Source organism: Vicugna pacos, chromosome 15, assembly GCF_048564905.1.
Source record: "Vicugna pacos chromosome 15, VicPac4, whole genome shotgun sequence".
Lineage (NCBI taxonomy): Eukaryota > Metazoa > Chordata > Mammalia > Artiodactyla > Camelidae > Vicugna > Vicugna pacos.
Genome location: NC_133001.1, coordinates 5,032,355 through 5,052,231, shown reverse-complemented (window position 1 = coordinate 5,052,231; position 19,877 = coordinate 5,032,355). Strand labels below are relative to the sequence as shown.

At 57.8% G+C, this 19,877-nt stretch overlaps 1 protein-coding gene across 1 annotated transcript in view; it reads left to right on the top strand.

Annotated features, from left to right (window-relative positions):
* LOC140685639 (actin, cytoplasmic 1-like) overlaps positions 1 to 19,877 on the top strand; it is a 64,156-nt gene that overhangs the window by 5,353 nt on the left and 38,926 nt on the right. Inside the window, exons 9-34 of the mRNA XM_072937526.1 lie at positions 747 to 861; positions 1,300 to 1,361; positions 2,274 to 2,388; positions 2,827 to 2,888; positions 3,801 to 3,915; positions 4,354 to 4,415; positions 5,328 to 5,442; positions 5,881 to 5,942; positions 6,855 to 6,969; positions 7,408 to 7,469; positions 8,382 to 8,496; positions 8,935 to 8,996; positions 9,909 to 10,023; positions 10,462 to 10,523; positions 11,436 to 11,550; positions 11,989 to 12,050; positions 12,963 to 13,077; positions 13,516 to 13,577; positions 14,490 to 14,604; positions 15,043 to 15,104; positions 16,017 to 16,131; positions 16,570 to 16,631; positions 17,544 to 17,658; positions 18,097 to 18,158; positions 19,071 to 19,185; positions 19,628 to 19,689. The gene's annotated coding sequence lies outside the window, so the exon portion shown is untranslated. The remainder of the gene's footprint in view (positions 1 to 746; positions 862 to 1,299; positions 1,362 to 2,273; positions 2,389 to 2,826; positions 2,889 to 3,800; positions 3,916 to 4,353; positions 4,416 to 5,327; positions 5,443 to 5,880; positions 5,943 to 6,854; positions 6,970 to 7,407; positions 7,470 to 8,381; positions 8,497 to 8,934; positions 8,997 to 9,908; positions 10,024 to 10,461; positions 10,524 to 11,435; positions 11,551 to 11,988; positions 12,051 to 12,962; positions 13,078 to 13,515; positions 13,578 to 14,489; positions 14,605 to 15,042; positions 15,105 to 16,016; positions 16,132 to 16,569; positions 16,632 to 17,543; positions 17,659 to 18,096; positions 18,159 to 19,070; positions 19,186 to 19,627; positions 19,690 to 19,877) is intronic.

The window sequence follows — 19,877 nt, the reverse complement described above, 5'->3', positions numbered from 1 at the left end:
TTACCGGGTGCTTCACGTCGTGTGACTGCACGACCGACGCACCTGCAGTAGTTTTGGAGACTCACCTCGGGAAACGGGTGTCTGTATCTACGTGGTGTGGCCCAGTTCTTTTCCGTTAGCGTTTATGAGGGGACGCTGGAGGCGGACAGAGCCCTGTGGCAGTCAGGTGCTTTCCTGTCGTCGTTTGATCTTGGCTTTTTTCCCTGTGGCCATCCTGATCTGAAAGTTACCAGGGGATGTCTGGCCTTGAACGTAGGGGCTTTTGCCCTTTTCCAGCCCATGGCCAGTAACAGTGCTGTAGTTTCCCTTGCGACTTCCTCTGGTGCTTGACCCCGCAGCCTTTGGCCCAGGCTGCCCTTCCCCGGAAGCGCCCTCGCTTCCCCCTGTGTGCACTGGGTTGTGTCTCTGAAGACCCAGTGCGGGCTTCCCAGCGCTCCGTGACCTAAGCGACCTGCCACGGGCTCTCCTGTCCCTTGTGCCGTTCGCCGTATGCCTCCGCCCTGGGTTGGAGAGCGGTCAGACTTCTGCGTGGCGAGTCGTCTTCCTGGCTCCCTCCCGGTGGCAGAGTCGAGAGAAGGGCCTCCCTTTTATGTGTATCGGCAGCTCCTCCCAGGGGAGAGGGCTTATGATCTGAGAGGTGGCGTGCGTCCTTGCTGTCCCCATGACTAACTGGGGGAAAGACCCCGTGCGTGAATGTGATGGTTTCTGGCGTTCGGTTCTTGTTTAATTGCCCTCTGTGTTCCTAGGGGTTGGCGACTGAGCCAGCAACCGATAGCCAGACGTTTGGACTTGCTCCAGGGCCAGTAACAGCGCATGACACGTTGAGCTGTGTTGATGGAGCTGGCCCAGCTGACACGTTCGGTAAGCTAGTGTACACGTCTGGGGGTTTTCTGTCCCTCTCTTGTCTTGATCAGGCGTCTGTCCAGAAACTCAATTTTCGGAGGGAGCAGCGCAGCTCTGCGGTAGAGTGGATGCATGCTTAGCATGCAGGACTTCCTGGATTCGATGCCCACTGCCTCCCTTAAACAGAACGCCTACTGTGGAACACCTGAAAGGTGTAGGTCCTGGCACAGTATCCGTCCCCTTTGGGGCGGTTGGCCTTTGCCACCTGTCCTCACAGAGATCCCAGCACGACGGCGCTTCTCCTTCCAGGAAGTGCTTTAGCCCCCTGACCTCCTTTTGTGCCCCTTGGTTGCACTGAAGCACGCATGAGCTGGGGATAGGTGAGGAGAGGAGGGGGGGTTTGAAGTTCCCAGAGGTTCGTGTCCCCATTGATGTACGTGTGACTCCTTCTTACAGGCCACGTGACCGTGCCCCAAAGCGGAGAACCGGACGAGGCCGATTTCTTTTCTGATAAAGAGGTACCGTCTCCCTTTGTCACTGTTCTTCTCCTTCGTTCGGTAGGTAAGCGTCAGGGCACGCTGCAGCGGGGACGCCTGGGTGCTTTGAGCCTGCGTCCCCAAGTTTGCATTTGCCCGGGAAGGTCTGCGGGCTTACAGGGTTTATCCCAGTGCACACCTCCTACAGTTACCGGGTGCTTCACGTCGTGTGACTGCACGACCGACGCACCTGCAGTAGTTTTGGAGACTCACCTCGGGAAACGGGTGTCTGTATCTACGTGGTGTGGCCCAGTTCTTTTCCGTTAGCGTTTATGAGGGGACGCTGGAGGCGGACAGAGCCCTGTGGCAGTCAGGTGCTTTCCTGTCGTCGTTTGATCTTGGCTTTTTTCCCTGTGGCCATCCTGATCTGAAAGTTACCAGGGGATGTCTGGCCTTGAACGTAGGGGCTTTTGCCCTTTTCCAGCCCATGGCCAGTAACAGTGCTGTAGTTTCCCTTGCGACTTCCTCTGGTGCTTGACCCCGCAGCCTTTGGCCCAGGCTGCCCTTCCCCGGAAGCGCCCTCGCTTCCCCCTGTGTGCACTGGGTTGTGTCTCTGAAGACCCAGTGCGGGCTTCCCAGCGCTCCGTGACCTAAGCGACCTGCCACGGGCTCTCCTGTCCCTTGTGCCGTTCGCCGTATGCCTCCGCCCTGGGTTGGAGAGCGGTCAGACTTCTGCGTGGCGAGTCGTCTTCCTGGCTCCCTCCCGGTGGCAGAGTCGAGAGAAGGGCCTCCCTTTTATGTGTATCGGCAGCTCCTCCCAGGGGAGAGGGCTTATGATCTGAGAGGTGGCGTGCGTCCTTGCTGTCCCCATGACTAACTGGGGGAAAGACCCCGTGCGTGAATGTGATGGTTTCTGGCGTTCGGTTCTTGTTTAATTGCCCTCTGTGTTCCTAGGGGTTGGCGACTGAGCCAGCAACCGATAGCCAGACGTTTGGACTTGCTCCAGGGCCAGTAACAGCGCATGACACGTTGAGCTGTGTTGATGGAGCTGGCCCAGCTGACACGTTCGGTAAGCTAGTGTACACGTCTGGGGGTTTTCTGTCCCTCTCTTGTCTTGATCAGGCGTCTGTCCAGAAACTCAATTTTCGGAGGGAGCAGCGCAGCTCTGCGGTAGAGTGGATGCATGCTTAGCATGCAGGACTTCCTGGATTCGATGCCCACTGCCTCCCTTAAACAGAACGCCTACTGTGGAACACCTGAAAGGTGTAGGTCCTGGCACAGTATCCGTCCCCTTTGGGGCGGTTGGCCTTTGCCACCTGTCCTCACAGAGATCCCAGCACGACGGCGCTTCTCCTTCCAGGAAGTGCTTTAGCCCCCTGACCTCCTTTTGTGCCCCTTGGTTGCACTGAAGCACGCATGAGCTGGGGATAGGTGAGGCGAGGAGGGGGGGTTTGAAGTTCCCAGAGGTTCGTGTCCCCATTGATGTACGTGTGACTCCTTCTTACAGGCCACGTGACCGTGCCCCAAAGCGGAGAACCGGACGAGGCCGATTTCTTTTCTGATAAAGAGGTACCGTCTCCCTTTGTCACTGTTCTTCTCCTTCGTTCGGTAGGTAAGCGTCAGGGCACGCTGCAGCGGGGACGCCTGGGTGCTTTGAGCCTGCGTCCCCAAGTTTGCATTTGCCCGGGAAGGTCTGCGGGCTTACAGGGTTTATCCCAGTGCACACCTCCTACAGTTACCGGGTGCTTCACGTCGTGTGACTGCACGACCGACGCACCTGCAGTAGTTTTGGAGACTCACCTCGGGAAACGGGTGTCTGTATCTACGTGGTGTGGCCCAGTTCTTTTCCGTTAGCGTTTATGAGGGGACGCTGGAGGCGGACAGAGCCCTGTGGCAGTCAGGTGCTTTCCTGTCGTCGTTTGATCTTGGCTTTTTTCCCTGTGGCCATCCTGATCTGAAAGTTACCAGGGGATGTCTGGCCTTGAACGTAGGGGCTTTTGCCCTTTTCCAGCCCATGGCCAGTAACAGTGCTGTAGTTTCCCTTGCGACTTCCTCTGGTGCTTGACCCCGCAGCCTTTGGCCCAGGCTGCCCTTCCCCGGAAGCGCCCTCGCTTCCCCCTGTGTGCACTGGGTTGTGTCTCTGAAGACCCAGTGCGGGCTTCCCAGCGCTCCGTGACCTAAGCGACCTGCCACGGGCTCTCCTGTCCCTTGTGCCGTTCGCCGTATGCCTCCGCCCTGGGTTGGAGAGCGGTCAGACTTCTGCGTGGCGAGTCGTCTTCCTGGCTCCCTCCCGGTGGCAGAGTCGAGAGAAGGGCCTCCCTTTTATGTGTATCGGCAGCTCCTCCCAGGGGAGAGGGCTTATGATCTGAGAGGTGGCGTGCGTCCTTGCTGTCCCCATGACTAACTGGGGGAAAGACCCCGTGCGTGAATGTGATGGTTTCTGGCGTTCGGTTCTTGTTTAATTGCCCTCTGTGTTCCTAGGGGTTGGCGACTGAGCCAGCAACCGATAGCCAGACGTTTGGACTTGCTCCAGGGCCAGTAACAGCGCATGACACGTTGAGCTGTGTTGATGGAGCTGGCCCAGCTGACACGTTCGGTAAGCTAGTGTACACGTCTGGGGGTTTTCTGTCCCTCTCTTGTCTTGATCAGGCGTCTGTCCAGAAACTCAATTTTCGGAGGGAGCAGCGCAGCTCTGCGGTAGAGTGGATGCATGCTTAGCATGCAGGACTTCCTGGATTCGATGCCCACTGCCTCCCTTAAACAGAACGCCTACTGTGGAACACCTGAAAGGTGTAGGTCCTGGCACAGTATCCGTCCCCTTTGGGGCGGTTGGCCTTTGCCACCTGTCCTCACAGAGATCCCAGCACGACGGCGCTTCTCCTTCCAGGAAGTGCTTTAGCCCCCTGACCTCCTTTTGTGCCCCTTGGTTGCACTGAAGCACGCATGAGCTGGGGATAGGTGAGGCGAGGAGGGGGGGTTTGAAGTTCCCAGAGGTTCGTGTCCCCATTGATGTACGTGTGACTCCTTCTTACAGGCCACGTGACCGTGCCCCAAAGCGGAGAACCGGACGAGGCCGATTTCTTTTCTGATAAAGAGGTACCGTCTCCCTTTGTCACTGTTCTTCTCCTTCGTTCGGTAGGTAAGCGTCAGGGCACGCTGCAGCGGGGACGCCTGGGTGCTTTGAGCCTGCGTCCCCAAGTTTGCATTTGCCCGGGAAGGTCTGCGGGCTTACAGGGTTTATCCCAGTGCACACCTCCTACAGTTACCGGGTGCTTCACGTCGTGTGACTGCACGACCGACGCACCTGCAGTAGTTTTGGAGACTCACCTCGGGAAACGGGTGTCTGTATCTACGTGGTGTGGCCCAGTTCTTTTCCGTTAGCGTTTATGAGGGGACGCTGGAGGCGGACAGAGCCCTGTGGCAGTCAGGTGCTTTCCTGTCGTCGTTTGATCTTGGCTTTTTTCCCTGTGGCCATCCTGATCTGAAAGTTACCAGGGGATGTCTGGCCTTGAACGTAGGGGCTTTTGCCCTTTTCCAGCCCATGGCCAGTAACAGTGCTGTAGTTTCCCTTGCGACTTCCTCTGGTGCTTGACCCCGCAGCCTTTGGCCCAGGCTGCCCTTCCCCGGAAGCGCCCTCGCTTCCCCCTGTGTGCACTGGGTTGTGTCTCTGAAGACCCAGTGCGGGCTTCCCAGCGCTCCGTGACCTAAGCGACCTGCCACGGGCTCTCCTGTCCCTTGTGCCGTTCGCCGTATGCCTCCGCCCTGGGTTGGAGAGCGGTCAGACTTCTGCGTGGCGAGTCGTCTTCCTGGCTCCCTCCCGGTGGCAGAGTCGAGAGAAGGGCCTCCCTTTTATGTGTATCGGCAGCTCCTCCCAGGGGAGAGGGCTTATGATCTGAGAGGTGGCGTGCGTCCTTGCTGTCCCCATGACTAACTGGGGGAAAGACCCCGTGCGTGAATGTGATGGTTTCTGGCGTTCGGTTCTTGTTTAATTGCCCTCTGTGTTCCTAGGGGTTGGCGACTGAGCCAGCAACCGATAGCCAGACGTTTGGACTTGCTCCAGGGCCAGTAACAGCGCATGACACGTTGAGCTGTGTTGATGGAGCTGGCCCAGCTGACACGTTCGGTAAGCTAGTGTACACGTCTGGGGGTTTTCTGTCCCTCTCTTGTCTTGATCAGGCGTCTGTCCAGAAACTCAATTTTCGGAGGGAGCAGCGCAGCTCTGCGGTAGAGTGGATGCATGCTTAGCATGCAGGACTTCCTGGATTCGATGCCCACTGCCTCCCTTAAACAGAACGCCTACTGTGGAACACCTGAAAGGTGTAGGTCCTGGCACAGTATCCGTCCCCTTTGGGGCGGTTGGCCTTTGCCACCTGTCCTCACAGAGATCCCAGCACGACGGCGCTTCTCCTTCCAGGAAGTGCTTTAGCCCCCTGACCTCCTTTTGTGCCCCTTGGTTGCACTGAAGCACGCATGAGCTGGGGATAGGTGAGGAGAGGAGGGGGGGTTTGAAGTTCCCAGAGGTTCGTGTCCCCATTGATGTACGTGTGACTCCTTCTTACAGGCCACGTGACCGTGCCCCAAAGCGGAGAACCGGACGAGGCCGATTTCTTTTCTGATAAAGAGGTACCGTCTCCCTTTGTCACTGTTCTTCTCCTTCGTTCGGTAGGTAAGCGTCAGGGCACGCTGCAGCGGGGACGCCTGGGTGCTTTGAGCCTGCGTCCCCAAGTTTGCATTTGCCCGGGAAGGTCTGCGGGCTTACAGGGTTTATCCCAGTGCACACCTCCTACAGTTACCGGGTGCTTCACGTCGTGTGACTGCACGACCGACGCACCTGCAGTAGTTTTGGAGACTCACCTCGGGAAACGGGTGTCTGTATCTACGTGGTGTGGCCCAGTTCTTTTCCGTTAGCGTTTATGAGGGGACGCTGGAGGCGGACAGAGCCCTGTGGCAGTCAGGTGCTTTCCTGTCGTCGTTTGATCTTGGCTTTTTTCCCTGTGGCCATCCTGATCTGAAAGTTACCAGGGGATGTCTGGCCTTGAACGTAGGGGCTTTTGCCCTTTTCCAGCCCATGGCCAGTAACAGTGCTGTAGTTTCCCTTGCGACTTCCTCTGGTGCTTGACCCCGCAGCCTTTGGCCCAGGCTGCCCTTCCCCGGAAGCGCCCTCGCTTCCCCCTGTGTGCACTGGGTTGTGTCTCTGAAGACCCAGTGCGGGCTTCCCAGCGCTCCGTGACCTAAGCGACCTGCCACGGGCTCTCCTGTCCCTTGTGCCGTTCGCCGTATGCCTCCGCCCTGGGTTGGAGAGCGGTCAGACTTCTGCGTGGCGAGTCGTCTTCCTGGCTCCCTCCCGGTGGCAGAGTCGAGAGAAGGGCCTCCCTTTTATGTGTATCGGCAGCTCCTCCCAGGGGAGAGGGCTTATGATCTGAGAGGTGGCGTGCGTCCTTGCTGTCCCCATGACTAACTGGGGGAAAGACCCCGTGCGTGAATGTGATGGTTTCTGGCGTTCGGTTCTTGTTTAATTGCCCTCTGTGTTCCTAGGGGTTGGCGACTGAGCCAGCAACCGATAGCCAGACGTTTGGACTTGCTCCAGGGCCAGTAACAGCGCATGACACGTTGAGCTGTGTTGATGGAGCTGGCCCAGCTGACACGTTCGGTAAGCTAGTGTACACGTCTGGGGGTTTTCTGTCCCTCTCTTGTCTTGATCAGGCGTCTGTCCAGAAACTCAATTTTCGGAGGGAGCAGCGCAGCTCTGCGGTAGAGTGGATGCATGCTTAGCATGCAGGACTTCCTGGATTCGATGCCCACTGCCTCCCTTAAACAGAACGCCTACTGTGGAACACCTGAAAGGTGTAGGTCCTGGCACAGTATCCGTCCCCTTTGGGGCGGTTGGCCTTTGCCACCTGTCCTCACAGAGATCCCAGCACGACGGCGCTTCTCCTTCCAGGAAGTGCTTTAGCCCCCTGACCTCCTTTTGTGCCCCTTGGTTGCACTGAAGCACGCATGAGCTGGGGATAGGTGAGGCGAGGAGGGGGGGTTTGAAGTTCCCAGAGGTTCGTGTCCCCATTGATGTACGTGTGACTCCTTCTTACAGGCCACGTGACCGTGCCCCAAAGCGGAGAACCGGACGAGGCCGATTTCTTTTCTGATAAAGAGGTACCGTCTCCCTTTGTCACTGTTCTTCTCCTTCGTTCGGTAGGTAAGCGTCAGGGCACGCTGCAGCGGGGACGCCTGGGTGCTTTGAGCCTGCGTCCCCAAGTTTGCATTTGCCCGGGAAGGTCTGCGGGCTTACAGGGTTTATCCCAGTGCACACCTCCTACAGTTACCGGGTGCTTCACGTCGTGTGACTGCACGACCGACGCACCTGCAGTAGTTTTGGAGACTCACCTCGGGAAACGGGTGTCTGTATCTACGTGGTGTGGCCCAGTTCTTTTCCGTTAGCGTTTATGAGGGGACGCTGGAGGCGGACAGAGCCCTGTGGCAGTCAGGTGCTTTCCTGTCGTCGTTTGATCTTGGCTTTTTTCCCTGTGGCCATCCTGATCTGAAAGTTACCAGGGGATGTCTGGCCTTGAACGTAGGGGCTTTTGCCCTTTTCCAGCCCATGGCCAGTAACAGTGCTGTAGTTTCCCTTGCGACTTCCTCTGGTGCTTGACCCCGCAGCCTTTGGCCCAGGCTGCCCTTCCCCGGAAGCGCCCTCGCTTCCCCCTGTGTGCACTGGGTTGTGTCTCTGAAGACCCAGTGCGGGCTTCCCAGCGCTCCGTGACCTAAGCGACCTGCCACGGGCTCTCCTGTCCCTTGTGCCGTTCGCCGTATGCCTCCGCCCTGGGTTGGAGAGCGGTCAGACTTCTGCGTGGCGAGTCGTCTTCCTGGCTCCCTCCCGGTGGCAGAGTCGAGAGAAGGGCCTCCCTTTTATGTGTATCGGCAGCTCCTCCCAGGGGAGAGGGCTTATGATCTGAGAGGTGGCGTGCGTCCTTGCTGTCCCCATGACTAACTGGGGGAAAGACCCCGTGCGTGAATGTGATGGTTTCTGGCGTTCGGTTCTTGTTTAATTGCCCTCTGTGTTCCTAGGGGTTGGCGACTGAGCCAGCAACCGATAGCCAGACGTTTGGACTTGCTCCAGGGCCAGTAACAGCGCATGACACGTTGAGCTGTGTTGATGGAGCTGGCCCAGCTGACACGTTCGGTAAGCTAGTGTACACGTCTGGGGGTTTTCTGTCCCTCTCTTGTCTTGATCAGGCGTCTGTCCAGAAACTCAATTTTCGGAGGGAGCAGCGCAGCTCTGCGGTAGAGTGGATGCATGCTTAGCATGCAGGACTTCCTGGATTCGATGCCCACTGCCTCCCTTAAACAGAACGCCTACTGTGGAACACCTGAAAGGTGTAGGTCCTGGCACAGTATCCGTCCCCTTTGGGGCGGTTGGCCTTTGCCACCTGTCCTCACAGAGATCCCAGCACGACGGCGCTTCTCCTTCCAGGAAGTGCTTTAGCCCCCTGACCTCCTTTTGTGCCCCTTGGTTGCACTGAAGCACGCATGAGCTGGGGATAGGTGAGGCGAGGAGGGGGGGTTTGAAGTTCCCAGAGGTTCGTGTCCCCATTGATGTACGTGTGACTCCTTCTTACAGGCCACGTGACCGTGCCCCAAAGCGGAGAACCGGACGAGGCCGATTTCTTTTCTGATAAAGAGGTACCGTCTCCCTTTGTCACTGTTCTTCTCCTTCGTTCGGTAGGTAAGCGTCAGGGCACGCTGCAGCGGGGACGCCTGGGTGCTTTGAGCCTGCGTCCCCAAGTTTGCATTTGCCCGGGAAGGTCTGCGGGCTTACAGGGTTTATCCCAGTGCACACCTCCTACAGTTACCGGGTGCTTCACGTCGTGTGACTGCACGACCGACGCACCTGCAGTAGTTTTGGAGACTCACCTCGGGAAACGGGTGTCTGTATCTACGTGGTGTGGCCCAGTTCTTTTCCGTTAGCGTTTATGAGGGGACGCTGGAGGCGGACAGAGCCCTGTGGCAGTCAGGTGCTTTCCTGTCGTCGTTTGATCTTGGCTTTTTTCCCTGTGGCCATCCTGATCTGAAAGTTACCAGGGGATGTCTGGCCTTGAACGTAGGGGCTTTTGCCCTTTTCCAGCCCATGGCCAGTAACAGTGCTGTAGTTTCCCTTGCGACTTCCTCTGGTGCTTGACCCCGCAGCCTTTGGCCCAGGCTGCCCTTCCCCGGAAGCGCCCTCGCTTCCCCCTGTGTGCACTGGGTTGTGTCTCTGAAGACCCAGTGCGGGCTTCCCAGCGCTCCGTGACCTAAGCGACCTGCCACGGGCTCTCCTGTCCCTTGTGCCGTTCGCCGTATGCCTCCGCCCTGGGTTGGAGAGCGGTCAGACTTCTGCGTGGCGAGTCGTCTTCCTGGCTCCCTCCCGGTGGCAGAGTCGAGAGAAGGGCCTCCCTTTTATGTGTATCGGCAGCTCCTCCCAGGGGAGAGGGCTTATGATCTGAGAGGTGGCGTGCGTCCTTGCTGTCCCCATGACTAACTGGGGGAAAGACCCCGTGCGTGAATGTGATGGTTTCTGGCGTTCGGTTCTTGTTTAATTGCCCTCTGTGTTCCTAGGGGTTGGCGACTGAGCCAGCAACCGATAGCCAGACGTTTGGACTTGCTCCAGGGCCAGTAACAGCGCATGACACGTTGAGCTGTGTTGATGGAGCTGGCCCAGCTGACACGTTCGGTAAGCTAGTGTACACGTCTGGGGGTTTTCTGTCCCTCTCTTGTCTTGATCAGGCGTCTGTCCAGAAACTCAATTTTCGGAGGGAGCAGCGCAGCTCTGCGGTAGAGTGGATGCATGCTTAGCATGCAGGACTTCCTGGATTCGATGCCCACTGCCTCCCTTAAACAGAACGCCTACTGTGGAACACCTGAAAGGTGTAGGTCCTGGCACAGTATCCGTCCCCTTTGGGGCGGTTGGCCTTTGCCACCTGTCCTCACAGAGATCCCAGCACGACGGCGCTTCTCCTTCCAGGAAGTGCTTTAGCCCCCTGACCTCCTTTTGTGCCCCTTGGTTGCACTGAAGCACGCATGAGCTGGGGATAGGTGAGGAGAGGAGGGGGGGTTTGAAGTTCCCAGAGGTTCGTGTCCCCATTGATGTACGTGTGACTCCTTCTTACAGGCCACGTGACCGTGCCCCAAAGCGGAGAACCGGACGAGGCCGATTTCTTTTCTGATAAAGAGGTACCGTCTCCCTTTGTCACTGTTCTTCTCCTTCGTTCGGTAGGTAAGCGTCAGGGCACGCTGCAGCGGGGACGCCTGGGTGCTTTGAGCCTGCGTCCCCAAGTTTGCATTTGCCCGGGAAGGTCTGCGGGCTTACAGGGTTTATCCCAGTGCACACCTCCTACAGTTACCGGGTGCTTCACGTCGTGTGACTGCACGACCGACGCACCTGCAGTAGTTTTGGAGACTCACCTCGGGAAACGGGTGTCTGTATCTACGTGGTGTGGCCCAGTTCTTTTCCGTTAGCGTTTATGAGGGGACGCTGGAGGCGGACAGAGCCCTGTGGCAGTCAGGTGCTTTCCTGTCGTCGTTTGATCTTGGCTTTTTTCCCTGTGGCCATCCTGATCTGAAAGTTACCAGGGGATGTCTGGCCTTGAACGTAGGGGCTTTTGCCCTTTTCCAGCCCATGGCCAGTAACAGTGCTGTAGTTTCCCTTGCGACTTCCTCTGGTGCTTGACCCCGCAGCCTTTGGCCCAGGCTGCCCTTCCCCGGAAGCGCCCTCGCTTCCCCCTGTGTGCACTGGGTTGTGTCTCTGAAGACCCAGTGCGGGCTTCCCAGCGCTCCGTGACCTAAGCGACCTGCCACGGGCTCTCCTGTCCCTTGTGCCGTTCGCCGTATGCCTCCGCCCTGGGTTGGAGAGCGGTCAGACTTCTGCGTGGCGAGTCGTCTTCCTGGCTCCCTCCCGGTGGCAGAGTCGAGAGAAGGGCCTCCCTTTTATGTGTATCGGCAGCTCCTCCCAGGGGAGAGGGCTTATGATCTGAGAGGTGGCGTGCGTCCTTGCTGTCCCCATGACTAACTGGGGGAAAGACCCCGTGCGTGAATGTGATGGTTTCTGGCGTTCGGTTCTTGTTTAATTGCCCTCTGTGTTCCTAGGGGTTGGCGACTGAGCCAGCAACCGATAGCCAGACGTTTGGACTTGCTCCAGGGCCAGTAACAGCGCATGACACGTTGAGCTGTGTTGATGGAGCTGGCCCAGCTGACACGTTCGGTAAGCTAGTGTACACGTCTGGGGGTTTTCTGTCCCTCTCTTGTCTTGATCAGGCGTCTGTCCAGAAACTCAATTTTCGGAGGGAGCAGCGCAGCTCTGCGGTAGAGTGGATGCATGCTTAGCATGCAGGACTTCCTGGATTCGATGCCCACTGCCTCCCTTAAACAGAACGCCTACTGTGGAACACCTGAAAGGTGTAGGTCCTGGCACAGTATCCGTCCCCTTTGGGGCGGTTGGCCTTTGCCACCTGTCCTCACAGAGATCCCAGCACGACGGCGCTTCTCCTTCCAGGAAGTGCTTTAGCCCCCTGACCTCCTTTTGTGCCCCTTGGTTGCACTGAAGCACGCATGAGCTGGGGATAGGTGAGGCGAGGAGGGGGGGTTTGAAGTTCCCAGAGGTTCGTGTCCCCATTGATGTACGTGTGACTCCTTCTTACAGGCCACGTGACCGTGCCCCAAAGCGGAGAACCGGACGAGGCCGATTTCTTTTCTGATAAAGAGGTACCGTCTCCCTTTGTCACTGTTCTTCTCCTTCGTTCGGTAGGTAAGCGTCAGGGCACGCTGCAGCGGGGACGCCTGGGTGCTTTGAGCCTGCGTCCCCAAGTTTGCATTTGCCCGGGAAGGTCTGCGGGCTTACAGGGTTTATCCCAGTGCACACCTCCTACAGTTACCGGGTGCTTCACGTCGTGTGACTGCACGACCGACGCACCTGCAGTAGTTTTGGAGACTCACCTCGGGAAACGGGTGTCTGTATCTACGTGGTGTGGCCCAGTTCTTTTCCGTTAGCGTTTATGAGGGGACGCTGGAGGCGGACAGAGCCCTGTGGCAGTCAGGTGCTTTCCTGTCGTCGTTTGATCTTGGCTTTTTTCCCTGTGGCCATCCTGATCTGAAAGTTACCAGGGGATGTCTGGCCTTGAACGTAGGGGCTTTTGCCCTTTTCCAGCCCATGGCCAGTAACAGTGCTGTAGTTTCCCTTGCGACTTCCTCTGGTGCTTGACCCCGCAGCCTTTGGCCCAGGCTGCCCTTCCCCGGAAGCGCCCTCGCTTCCCCCTGTGTGCACTGGGTTGTGTCTCTGAAGACCCAGTGCGGGCTTCCCAGCGCTCCGTGACCTAAGCGACCTGCCACGGGCTCTCCTGTCCCTTGTGCCGTTCGCCGTATGCCTCCGCCCTGGGTTGGAGAGCGGTCAGACTTCTGCGTGGCGAGTCGTCTTCCTGGCTCCCTCCCGGTGGCAGAGTCGAGAGAAGGGCCTCCCTTTTATGTGTATCGGCAGCTCCTCCCAGGGGAGAGGGCTTATGATCTGAGAGGTGGCGTGCGTCCTTGCTGTCCCCATGACTAACTGGGGGAAAGACCCCGTGCGTGAATGTGATGGTTTCTGGCGTTCGGTTCTTGTTTAATTGCCCTCTGTGTTCCTAGGGGTTGGCGACTGAGCCAGCAACCGATAGCCAGACGTTTGGACTTGCTCCAGGGCCAGTAACAGCGCATGACACGTTGAGCTGTGTTGATGGAGCTGGCCCAGCTGACACGTTCGGTAAGCTAGTGTACACGTCTGGGGGTTTTCTGTCCCTCTCTTGTCTTGATCAGGCGTCTGTCCAGAAACTCAATTTTCGGAGGGAGCAGCGCAGCTCTGCGGTAGAGTGGATGCATGCTTAGCATGCAGGACTTCCTGGATTCGATGCCCACTGCCTCCCTTAAACAGAACGCCTACTGTGGAACACCTGAAAGGTGTAGGTCCTGGCACAGTATCCGTCCCCTTTGGGGCGGTTGGCCTTTGCCACCTGTCCTCACAGAGATCCCAGCACGACGGCGCTTCTCCTTCCAGGAAGTGCTTTAGCCCCCTGACCTCCTTTTGTGCCCCTTGGTTGCACTGAAGCACGCATGAGCTGGGGATAGGTGAGGAGAGGAGGGGGGGTTTGAAGTTCCCAGAGGTTCGTGTCCCCATTGATGTACGTGTGACTCCTTCTTACAGGCCACGTGACCGTGCCCCAAAGCGGAGAACCGGACGAGGCCGATTTCTTTTCTGATAAAGAGGTACCGTCTCCCTTTGTCACTGTTCTTCTCCTTCGTTCGGTAGGTAAGCGTCAGGGCACGCTGCAGCGGGGACGCCTGGGTGCTTTGAGCCTGCGTCCCCAAGTTTGCATTTGCCCGGGAAGGTCTGCGGGCTTACAGGGTTTATCCCAGTGCACACCTCCTACAGTTACCGGGTGCTTCACGTCGTGTGACTGCACGACCGACGCACCTGCAGTAGTTTTGGAGACTCACCTCGGGAAACGGGTGTCTGTATCTACGTGGTGTGGCCCAGTTCTTTTCCGTTAGCGTTTATGAGGGGACGCTGGAGGCGGACAGAGCCCTGTGGCAGTCAGGTGCTTTCCTGTCGTCGTTTGATCTTGGCTTTTTTCCCTGTGGCCATCCTGATCTGAAAGTTACCAGGGGATGTCTGGCCTTGAACGTAGGGGCTTTTGCCCTTTTCCAGCCCATGGCCAGTAACAGTGCTGTAGTTTCCCTTGCGACTTCCTCTGGTGCTTGACCCCGCAGCCTTTGGCCCAGGCTGCCCTTCCCCGGAAGCGCCCTCGCTTCCCCCTGTGTGCACTGGGTTGTGTCTCTGAAGACCCAGTGCGGGCTTCCCAGCGCTCCGTGACCTAAGCGACCTGCCACGGGCTCTCCTGTCCCTTGTGCCGTTCGCCGTATGCCTCCGCCCTGGGTTGGAGAGCGGTCAGACTTCTGCGTGGCGAGTCGTCTTCCTGGCTCCCTCCCGGTGGCAGAGTCGAGAGAAGGGCCTCCCTTTTATGTGTATCGGCAGCTCCTCCCAGGGGAGAGGGCTTATGATCTGAGAGGTGGCGTGCGTCCTTGCTGTCCCCATGACTAACTGGGGGAAAGACCCCGTGCGTGAATGTGATGGTTTCTGGCGTTCGGTTCTTGTTTAATTGCCCTCTGTGTTCCTAGGGGTTGGCGACTGAGCCAGCAACCGATAGCCAGACGTTTGGACTTGCTCCAGGGCCAGTAACAGCGCATGACACGTTGAGCTGTGTTGATGGAGCTGGCCCAGCTGACACGTTCGGTAAGCTAGTGTACACGTCTGGGGGTTTTCTGTCCCTCTCTTGTCTTGATCAGGCGTCTGTCCAGAAACTCAATTTTCGGAGGGAGCAGCGCAGCTCTGCGGTAGAGTGGATGCATGCTTAGCATGCAGGACTTCCTGGATTCGATGCCCACTGCCTCCCTTAAACAGAACGCCTACTGTGGAACACCTGAAAGGTGTAGGTCCTGGCACAGTATCCGTCCCCTTTGGGGCGGTTGGCCTTTGCCACCTGTCCTCACAGAGATCCCAGCACGACGGCGCTTCTCCTTCCAGGAAGTGCTTTAGCCCCCTGACCTCCTTTTGTGCCCCTTGGTTGCACTGAAGCACGCATGAGCTGGGGATAGGTGAGGAGAGGAGGGGGGGTTTGAAGTTCCCAGAGGTTCGTGTCCCCATTGATGTACGTGTGACTCCTTCTTACAGGCCACGTGACCGTGCCCCAAAGCGGAGAACCGGACGAGGCCGATTTCTTTTCTGATAAAGAGGTACCGTCTCCCTTTGTCACTGTTCTTCTCCTTCGTTCGGTAGGTAAGCGTCAGGGCACGCTGCAGCGGGGACGCCTGGGTGCTTTGAGCCTGCGTCCCCAAGTTTGCATTTGCCCGGGAAGGTCTGCGGGCTTACAGGGTTTATCCCAGTGCACACCTCCTACAGTTACCGGGTGCTTCACGTCGTGTGACTGCACGACCGACGCACCTGCAGTAGTTTTGGAGACTCACCTCGGGAAACGGGTGTCTGTATCTACGTGGTGTGGCCCAGTTCTTTTCCGTTAGCGTTTATGAGGGGACGCTGGAGGCGGACAGAGCCCTGTGGCAGTCAGGTGCTTTCCTGTCGTCGTTTGATCTTGGCTTTTTTCCCTGTGGCCATCCTGATCTGAAAGTTACCAGGGGATGTCTGGCCTTGAACGTAGGGGCTTTTGCCCTTTTCCAGCCCATGGCCAGTAACAGTGCTGTAGTTTCCCTTGCGACTTCCTCTGGTGCTTGACCCCGCAGCCTTTGGCCCAGGCTGCCCTTCCCCGGAAGCGCCCTCGCTTCCCCCTGTGTGCACTGGGCTGTGTCTCTGAAGACCCAGTGCGGGCTTCCCAGCGCTCCGTGACCTAAGCGACCTGCCACGGGCTCTCCTGTCCCTTGTGCCGTTCGCCGTATGCCTCCGCCCTGGGTTGGAGAGCGGTCAGACTTCTGCGTGGCGAGTCGTCTTCCTGGCTCCCTCCCGGTGGCAGAGTCGAGAGAAGGGCCTCCCTTTTATGTGTATCGGCAGCTCCTCCCAGGGGAGAGGGCTTATGATCTGAGAGGTGGCGTGCGTCCTTGCTGTCCCCATGACTAACTGGGGGAAAGACCCCGTGCGTGAATGTGATGGTTTCTGGCGTTCGGTTCTTGTTTAATTGCCCTCTGTGTTCCTAGGGGTTGGCGACTGAGCCAGCAACCGATAGCCAGACGTTTGGACTTGCTCCAGGGCCAGTAACAGCGCATGACACGTTGAGCTGTGTTGATGGAGCTGGCCCAGCTGACACGTTCGGTAAGCTAGTGTACACGTCTGGGGGTTTTCTGTCCCTCTCTTGTCTTGATCAGGCGTCTGTCCAGAAACTCAATTTTCGGAGGGAGCAGCGCAGCTCTGCGGTAGAGTGGATGCATGCTTAGCATGCAGGACTTCCTGGATTCGATGCCCACTGCCTCCCTTAAACAGAACGCCTACTGTGGAACACCTGAAAGGTGTAGGTCCTGGCACAGTATCCGTCCCCTTTGGGGCGGTTGGCCTTTGCCACCTGTCCTCACAGAGATCCCAGCACGACGGCGCTTCTCCTTCCAGGAAGTGCTTTAGCCCCCTGACCTCCTTTTGTGCCCCTTGGTTGCACTGAAGCACGCATGAGCTGGGGATAGGTGAGGAGAGGAGGGGGGGTTTGAAGTTCCCAGAGGTTCGTGTCCCCATTGATGTACGTGTGACTCCTTCTTACAGGCCACGTGACCGTGCCCCAAAGCGGAGAACCGGACGAGGCCGATTTCTTTTCTGATAAAGAGGTACCGTCTCCCTTTGTCACTGTTCTTCTCCTTCGTTCGGTAGGTAAGCGTCAGGGCACGCTGCAGCGGGGACGCCTGGGTGCTTTGAGCCTGCGTCCCCAAGTTTGCATTTGCCCGGGAAGGTCTGCGGGCTTACAGGGTTTATCCCAGTGCACACCTCCTACAGTTACCGGGTGCTTCACGTCGTGTGACTGCACGACCGACGCACCTGCAGTAGTTTTGGAGACTCACCTCGGGAAACGGGTGTCTGTATCTACGTGGTGTGGCCCAGTTCTTTTCCGTTAGCGTTTATGAGGGGACGCTGGAGGCGGACAGAGCCCTGTGGCAGTCAGGTGCTTTCCTGTCGTCGTTTGATCTTGGCTTTTTTCCCTGTGGCCATCCTGATCTGAAAGTTACCAGGGGATGTCTGGCCTTGAACGTAGGGGCTTTTGCCCTTTTCCAGCCCATGGCCAGTAACAGTGCTGTAGTTTCCCTTGCGACTTCCTCTGGTGCTTGACCCCGCAGCCTTTGGCCCAGGCTGCCCTTCCCCGGAAGCGCCCTCGCTTCCCCCTGTGTGCACTGGGTTGTGTCTCTGAAGACCCAGTGCGGGCTTCCCAGCGCTCCGTGACCTAAGCGACCTGCCACGGGCTCTCCTGTCCCTTGTGCCGTTCGCCGTATGCCTCCGCCCTGGGTTGGAGAGCGGTCAGACTTCTGCGTGGCGAGTCGTCTTCCTGGCTCCCTCCCGGTGGCAGAGTCGAGAGAAGGGCCTCCCTTTTATGTGTATCGGCAGCTCCTCCCAGGGGAGAGGGCTTATGATCTGAGAGGTGGCGTGCGTCCTTGCTGTCCCCATGACTAACTGGGGGAAAGACCCCGTGCGTGAATGTGATGGTTTCTGGCGTTCGGTTCTTGTTTAATTGCCCTCTGTGTTCCTAGGGGTTGGCGACTGAGCCAGCAACCGATAGCCAGACGTTTGGACTTGCTCCAGGGCCAGTAACAGCGCATGACACGTTGAGCTGTGTTGATGGAGCTGGCCCAGCTGACACGTTCGGTAAGCTAGTGTACACGTCTGGGGGTTTTCTGTCCCTCTCTTGTCTTGATCAGGCGTCTGTCCAGAAACTCAATTTTCGGAGGGAGCAGCGCAGCTCTGCGGTAGAGTGGATGCATGCTTAGCATGCAGGACTTCCTGGATTCGATGCCCACTGCCTCCCTTAAACAGAACGCCTACTGTGGAACACCTGAAAGGTGTAGGTCCTGGCACAGTATCCGTCCCCTTTGGGGCGGTTGGCCTTTGCCACCTGTCCTCACAGAGATCCCAGCACGACGGCGCTTCTCCTTCCAGGAAGTGCTTTAGCCCCCTGACCTCCTTTTGTGCCCCTTGGTTGCACTGAAGCACGCATGAGCTGGGGATAGGTGAGGCGAGGAGGGGGGGTTTGAAGTTCCCAGAGGTTCGTGTCCCCATTGATGTACGTGTGACTCCTTCTTACAGGCCACGTGACCGTGCCCCAAAGCGGAGAACCGGACGAGGCCGATTTCTTTTCTGATAAAGAGGTACCGTCTCCCTTTGTCACTGTTCTTCTCCTTCGTTCGGTAGGTAAGCGTCAGGGCACGCTGCAGCGGGGACGCCTGGGTGCTTTGAGCCTGCGTCCCCAAGTTTGCATTTGCCCGGGAAGGTCTGCGGGCTTACAGGGTTTATCCCAGTGCACACCTCCTACAGTTACCGGGTGCTTCACGTCGTGTGACTGCACGACCGACGCACCTGCAGTAGTTTTGGAGACTCACCTCGGGAAACGGGTGTCTGTATCTACGTGGTGTGGCCCAGTTCTTTTCCGTTAGCGTTTATGAGGGGACGCTGGAGGCGGACAGAGCCCTGTGGCAGTCAGGTGCTTTCCTGTCGTCGTTTGATCTTGGCTTTTTTCCCTGTGGCCATCCTGATCTGAAAGTTACCAGGGGATGTCTGGCCTTGAACGTAGGGGCTTTTGCCCTTTTCCAGCCCATGGCCAGTAACAGTGCTGTAGTTTCCCTTGCGACTTCCTCTGGTGCTTGACCCCGCAGCCTTTGGCCCAGGCTGCCCTTCCCCGGAAGCGCCCTCGCTTCCCCCTGTGTGCACTGGGTTGTGTCTCTGAAGACCCAGTGCGGGCTTCCCAGCGCTCCGTGACCTAAGCGACCTGCCACGGGCTCTCCTGTCCCTTGTGCCGTTCGCCGTATGCCTCCGCCCTGGGTTGGAGAGCGGTCAGACTTCTGCGTGGCGAGTCGTCTTCCTGGCTCCCTCCCGGTGGCAGAGTCGAGAGAAGGGCCTCCCTTTTATGTGTATCGGCAGCTCCTCCCAGGGGAGAGGGCTTATGATCTGAGAGGTGGCGTGCGTCCTTGCTGTCCCCATGACTAACTGGGGGAAAGACCCCGTGCGTGAATGTGATGGTTTCTGGCGTTCGGTTCTTGTTTAATTGCCCTCTGTGTTCCTAGGGGTTGGCGACTGAGCCAGCAACCGATAGCCAGACGTTTGGACTTGCTCCAGGGCCAGTAACAGCGCATGACACGTTGAGCTGTGTTGATGGAGCTGGCCCAGCTGACACGTTCGGTAAGCTAGTGTACACGTCTGGGGGTTTTCTGTCCCTCTCTTGTCTTGATCAGGCGTCTGTCCAGAAACTCAATTTTCGGAGGGAGCAGTGCAGCTCTGCGGTAGAGTGAATGAATGCATGCTTAGCATGCAGGACTTCCTGGATTCGATGCCCACTGCCTCCCTTAAACAGAACGCCTACTGTGGAACACCTGAAAGGTGTAGGTCCTGGCACAGTATCCGTCCCCTTTGGGGCGGTTGGCCTTTGCCACCTGTCCTCACAGAGATCCCAGCACGACGGCGCTTCTCCTTCCAGGAAGTGCTTTAGCCCCCTGACCTCCTTTTGTGCCCCTTGGTTGCACTGAAGCACGCATGAGCTGGGGATAGGTGAGGAGAGGAGGGGGGGTTTGAAGTTCCCAGAGGTTCGTGTCCCCATTGATGTACGTGTGACTCCTTCTTACAGGCCACGTGACCGTGCCCCAAAGCGGAGAACCGGACGAGGCCGATTTCTTTTCTGATAAAGAGGTACCGTCTCCCTTTGTCACTGTTCTTCTCCTTCGTTCGGTAGGTAAGCGTCAGGGCACGCTGCAGCGGGGACGCCTGGGTGCTTTGAGCCTGCGTCCCCAAGTTTGCATTTGCCCGGGAAGGTCTGCGGGCTTACAGGGTTTATCCCAGTGCACACCTCCTACAGTTACCGGGTGCTTCACGTCGTG